The 6,000-nt window shown below is 39.3% G+C and overlaps 1 protein-coding gene across 1 annotated transcript in view; it reads left to right on the top strand.

Moving 5' to 3' along the window:
• Positions 1–4,163: 4,163 nt before the first annotated feature.
• Positions 4,164–6,000, top strand: part of pcdh15a (protocadherin-related 15a) — a 122,934-nt gene continuing 121,097 nt past the window's right edge. The window contains exon 1 of the mRNA XM_081724266.1: positions 4,164–4,493. The gene's annotated coding sequence lies outside the window, so the exon portion shown is untranslated. The remainder of the gene's footprint in view (positions 4,494–6,000) is intronic.

Raw genomic sequence — 6,000 nt, 5'->3', positions numbered from 1 at the left:
TGCTGATTCATGCAAGAAATCAACAGTCACAACAGGAAAAAATCTTTCTCGTTTCACATGAGTTTTCTTTTCACTGAGAGGATATCAAAAGGCTGGTGTCATGGGAGCTGTTTATAGTTTCAAATATCTTCAAATGTAATTAAAATTCAGTGTTAAATCAACTATTTTAGTTAAAGCTGTCAGTTCATCATGATAAGTGTCAATTAATTCCAGTGAATTTCATTGTATGGAATAGTCGTGTTGGTCTTATTGGGTTGCAGCTGAAAATTCTGCTTTAGTTCTGCTGATTTGGTACACTGTCATGTATCTTCTTTCTTTCCAGCCCAGGTACTCACTCTTCCTTGCACTGCAATCTTTAGAAACTGTGGAGCTGCACAACAGTCTCACACCCAACCTACCCCAATTCCCAGTGCTTGTGAAGATCAAGTTCAGTGAGAACCTACTCAGCTATTGACGTGCACCCAGTGCCGTAAGAAATATTTACCAAAGTTTGAAAAACAGCTCGCAGGCATCTCTTTGCTGATAGCTCAATGTGCCTGCCTCTTTTAATGACCCAGGGCTAATTTCTTTGGCTTGCAAGTAGCGACAAAACACTCGTGCATGTTTTCAGTCTCCACAGATGTGTGTGGGAAGTCATTTACAGGCAGTAATGAGATGTGCAGTGACAATCTCGACGGGGTAGCGCATCTGTCTGGCTCTAGAGCGCCACAGGCTTGAAGAAGATGCCTGTCAGTATTGCTATTAATGAGACGTGGCCCAGATAAATGCTCTTTGCTTCTAATTACCAACACATGCCATAACCAGCATCCACTGGAGGAGGATGAGGACCAAGTTTGGGTTGCTGGTGGCTGGAGGAGGGTGCTGATGCCCAAACACACTACTCTGCAGCAGCGTTGATCTCTAAGAGAAGCAGCAAAGCTTAAGGTCAGGCAGACTTATTGCCATGAACACATTGACTGCAGGTGCAACGAGGACAATATTAACAAGTTGCTGAAGTAACAACTGTCAGGATCTGCTGTCTATGCACCTAATGAATCCTGAACTGAGAGAGGTTTTCGTCAGCAATTATACTAAATACCTACATTCTACATACCAGCTGAGGGATATATGAAATGTTTATCTGTAAACATCTGTAATAAGCATAGTAATTGTGTGGAGGATATCCTAAATAGATTTTAAAAAATTATTTCTGTACTGTCCAACTATATTCAAAAATCTTCCAAAAAGCCTGGCTTCAGCAGGTAACTGAAAGTGTGAAATTTCAGACACCTGAGCTTCTATATATGGCACCCTAGTGTCATGCAGTGTGGCACAGATGCAGACACTCAGAGAGAGAGAGACTGGGTTTCTAATCAAATGTTATGGAAATATTCAGCACTTTTCTGGAAAATCTGTGTTTCCATTAATTACAGTTAGGTGAACCTCAAGTTGACATACCATGACTGGGGTTAAAATATACAAAGTGTATGATGGTCCTTGCCTTGTCCATGTAAAGAAATGAAAACCAAATGCAAAATGAAGAGATTTAACACAATATTCTTTTTGTGAGTACTTTTTACAGTGATAATGTCAAGTAGAATGGTATAATGTGATTTTGGCTGCATCAATTGTTCTCAAAAACCCTTCTCTGTTACCCTTTTTTTCACATTTGCCTTTATCAATATTCCAAATATTACACCTTATCAAAACGTAAAAACTTTTCTGGCAATTTATAGGTTTTGGGTTTTTTTTGGCTTTTCCTTTCAGCTTTCTTAATGCACATTTTTCATGATGGAGACCCACTAGAGAGAGTGAGATAATATGAAGCAAAGCCTAGGCACTGCTCTGGGACCCACATGCCAACAAATTAAGCAGTGCTGGGATAAATTAGCAGAGTGACATGGTTAGTGAAGGTAGCTAGCTCTGTGTATTCTACTTCTGATGTAGCTTGGCTTAGCTTCACTGTTAGCACAGAAGAGACCTTTGTCAGTCGGCTGTGTTTATCACTATGACTTCACACACACAGTGTACTGGGAAATGAGAATCTGCAACCGTTGCAGCCATTTCAGTGAGTTCAGGTGTTATAAGCAAAGCAGAGTGGCACTAATGCAGGAGAATGTCGGGAGAGTTGTGGTGTACAGGGGCATGTGAGAGATGAGAAGGTCTGTACTGTTAATGCATCAGTGGAGAACTGAGAGCATAAAAGACTTATGTAGAGACCAGAGGGATGCCATCTTGGGTTTGGGCTGAATTGACCTGTCTATTTTTATGCTGCTTCTGTTTAATATGTGACTGTATTTTATGATATGTACAGTAGACTGCTTGTGCGTGAGTGTGTGTGTGTGTGTGTGTGTGTGTGTGTGTGTGTGTGTGTGTGTGTGTGTGTTTCTGTACAGTACTGGTCTCGGCAGAGCCTTCCCAGATTGTTTCAGCTGAATGCGGAGTGGGTGTCTCCGTGTGCCCACACTTTGTTGCTACACCGTTGTTTGCACACTAACACACAGAACATGGGCACTGCTGATAAGTGGATTCATTAATGTTCAGCAGATTTGTAACCTTTCTCAGGTAGTAACAAGTATGTACTAATAATTGCTCAGGTATTGGTTTTAAAAGGAGTTGTAGAGACAGCCTTGCAGGTGAGTGGGTAAAACACTGACTCTGCCCAGTGAAAGAAAGGAGTGGGTTCTTAAATCTACACCCAAGCTCTCCTGATATAATTGGCCTGCAATGACTACAAATGACTATGCTGACCTTGAAAAGGCTTGTCTCTCTCAGATTCACCAACACTGTCTCTGTTTTCTCTGTCTCTCTCTCTCTCTCTCTCTCTCTCTCTCTCTCTCTCTCTCTCTCTCTCTCTCTTTCTCACATACACACGCATGTTTTCTATTCTATTTCAATGCCCTTGTACACTTCATTTTGTGATTGTCACATTGCTCTCCAGAGGCCAGTTGCTGATCTACTCTGCAGAGGGTGGAGTTATATTCTCTGAATCACAGATGTTCGTGTAAGATCTAAGCTTATTTTGGACCATGGTTTTTGCTTTATTATGATTACTTGTATTGTGTGGTTTTCTATGTTGGATGCCACAGCTAAGTTTGGAAATAATGGAATCAAACCACCTTGATGACAGGTATGCCACTACTGTGCATTAACATGTTCATGAGTGCAGCTGATTGGCATTTAGTCTGTTATTTGATTCTTCCTATTCAATTTTATTAAAAGATCTGCAGTAATATGAATCCTGCATGTAAGTACACTTCTGTTGGGGCTAGCATGCATTCAGGGGTGTGATGTTACAATGGCTATTATGTATGATCACCAAGCTTCAACCTCCTCCTGTTACACTGGGATGTTGGTCAGAACTTGTCTGTAACATCACCAGTTAATAAACTAATTTCACAGCTCAAATTTTTTATAATATGCAACCTGTTAAATTCATTTTGAATTAAACATTTTTTCTGTAGCACCTGTTTAAAAATAATATGCATTTTTTTTACCGTGTAAAGTGTACACAGAGAGAGAGAGAGAGAGAGAGAGAGAGAGAGAGAGAGAGAGAGAGAGAGAGAGAGAGAGAGAGAGAGACTGTGCTGGTGCAATATTTGAAAGCATTGTAGCTTGAAGGGAATGTAGCTTAGATGCTGCTTTGAGATATGTAAAGACATTTAATACCTCTGTTTATTTAAATACAGAACACACTGTAAATGTTGCACAGTAAAAAAAATATTTATGATGAATGGTTAAGAGTGTATGCTCCAGCTAGGCTGTATGCAGAAAATGCAGGGTCATACTACGATGTCATATGAGTAGCTAATATTATTGACCCACAGCTTATGATAAATTATCTATTTAGATCCACTGAGTTCAACATTATATTCCTTTCTATATATATTCCAAAATATTCTGTTTAATCATTCAAAATGAACGAACGAGTCTTCGGATAATAAATAAAACTCCAGATATTCTGTATATTTTGAATAATCGTCTAAACTATTGGTTGTTTGGATATATGATAAAGGTTAACGTTAATGCACAGCTCCCTTTCACACGACGCTGGAAAATATTTACGGCGATTTACCTTTAGCAAGCAAATAGGATTACTGTCTACGCGTCATGAGCAGATTCGCATTTACTCAGTCTGAGAGAGAGAGAGAGAGAGAGAGAGAGAGAGAGAGAGAGAGAGAGAGAGAGAGAGAGAGAGAGAGAGAGAGAGAGAGAGAGAGAGACGCACGGTGGCAGGCGCCCAGTTTATGCAACTTTTTAACGCTAAACTGGAGTAGTATTGGCTGTCGTGCGAAAACAGTCCCATCTCTGACCCGGTCTTATAATTTGCTGTCTGGGAACTGACAAGGATTGATACCGCTATCTCGTGTTACGCATCCTTCTATTCCGGCGAAAATGAGAGCAGTCTAATATTGTGTGGTGTGTGTGGCTTTTCACGGAATGCATTTCACTCGTTCAGCCTGCGCTGTATGAACCCATTCAGAGTCGATCTGCGTGGTTTTCAAGCCAACATGGTGAGTTTATCTTTATTTCTAATATAAAAGTACCTGTCCAGTAAGATCGATATTGTATTCGAAATTATTATAACCCTAGGTTAAAGTGATTTTGCATTTGGACGTGTCGGAGGTTGTGGGTAAGTAATGATAGGCAAATTAAATTCTTACCGCTGTCTCTCAAAAAATACGGGACTTATATTGTGAACTCACATTTTATAGTATTTTTGGTGGGTTAATTAGTAGGTTTGCATTATTTTTCTAAAACTACACATGGTTAGTGTATATAATATGTTATGCTTTAAACACATTGTCTTCCATTGTGTTTCTCTGATCTCTGGAAAGTTAGTTTTGGACCAAGCAGATGCTATACGTCTGGTTTTGCGATTGTTCTTGTAACGGGGAAGGTATCTATTGTAAACTCAAGCTGCCAGTTGGTAAAATATGGTCTTATCCACTTCACATTTATGGATATTTCTGAGTGAATAAATCGTATTCTATAAATTATTGATCTAAACATTCTTTTGTTTTCCAGAAATGCATAGGTTAAAAAAACTGAGACCAATTGAATTGCCTCCAAAAACCTAACTGAATATCTCGTCATGAGAACTAATTCACATGGCTTGAGCAAGTAACCTGCAACCACTGTTAACACTTTAATGTCGATTAGGTTACTTATTCCACCTTACTGCGTGTCCACTTGTGCCTGAGTGCATGCGTCTGTCTATGATCTTGTATATGCTGGCACGGGTGCCATCCTTTTATGTTGTTACGTGGCATGAATTTTGATAAGGTGTCATTGCTGAGGTTGTAAGTTAAAAGGCATGATTTCATTTTCTTAACGGTTTGGGTCAATGTCCTATACACTGCGTATGTGTACACACACACACACACACACACACACACACACACACACACACGTGTGTGTGTGTGTGTGTGTGTTATGCTCAAAAATGTGGGAAAAATACACAACAAGTGAAAGTAAAAAGTAGTGCAATAGTGATGAACTAGGATAAAAATAAATGAAAGTGGAAAATATATTATGATAAGAGCAAATGTCACTGATGCACTTCTTCTTGATGGAATTATTTTTTTACTTATTTCTGCTAGTTGAGGTGCTGACATGCAGTAGGGATAATGAATAGTGTCTCTGTTCAACAAACTGAATTCACTTTGCAGCTGCATGCACACAGAAGCACAATTACAGCACTTAAGAGAGAGAGAGAGATAGAGAGATGTTATGCTTCTATAGAAATACATAAAGTCTATATGCAAGTCTAATATAGAATTTCACTCAGTAGACACAGAATATGATCGCTATCGACTGAATTCTGTTGAATGGATGCCATGCCACCTAAAGTGTTGAAGTGACCTTCAGTGTTTTGCACTGTCTTATAGAACCTGTCTTACTGATGAACAAATGTTGATGCTTTAAAATAATTTTCCAAATGGTGCAACCACTTCCTAACTAGGTACTTTAGTGGAAGCATCATTGTTCTTTGGATGTGTCTCTCATTGTCTAGTAGTA

This window comes from Electrophorus electricus, chromosome 12 (genome assembly GCF_041902795.1).
Source record: "Electrophorus electricus isolate QZ-2024a chromosome 12, ASM4190279v1, whole genome shotgun sequence".
NCBI classification, from domain to species: Eukaryota; Metazoa; Chordata; class Actinopteri; order Gymnotiformes; family Gymnotidae; genus Electrophorus; species Electrophorus electricus.
The sequence above is the reverse complement of the archived record's forward strand: the minus strand, read 5'-3'. Positions and strand labels throughout refer to the sequence as shown.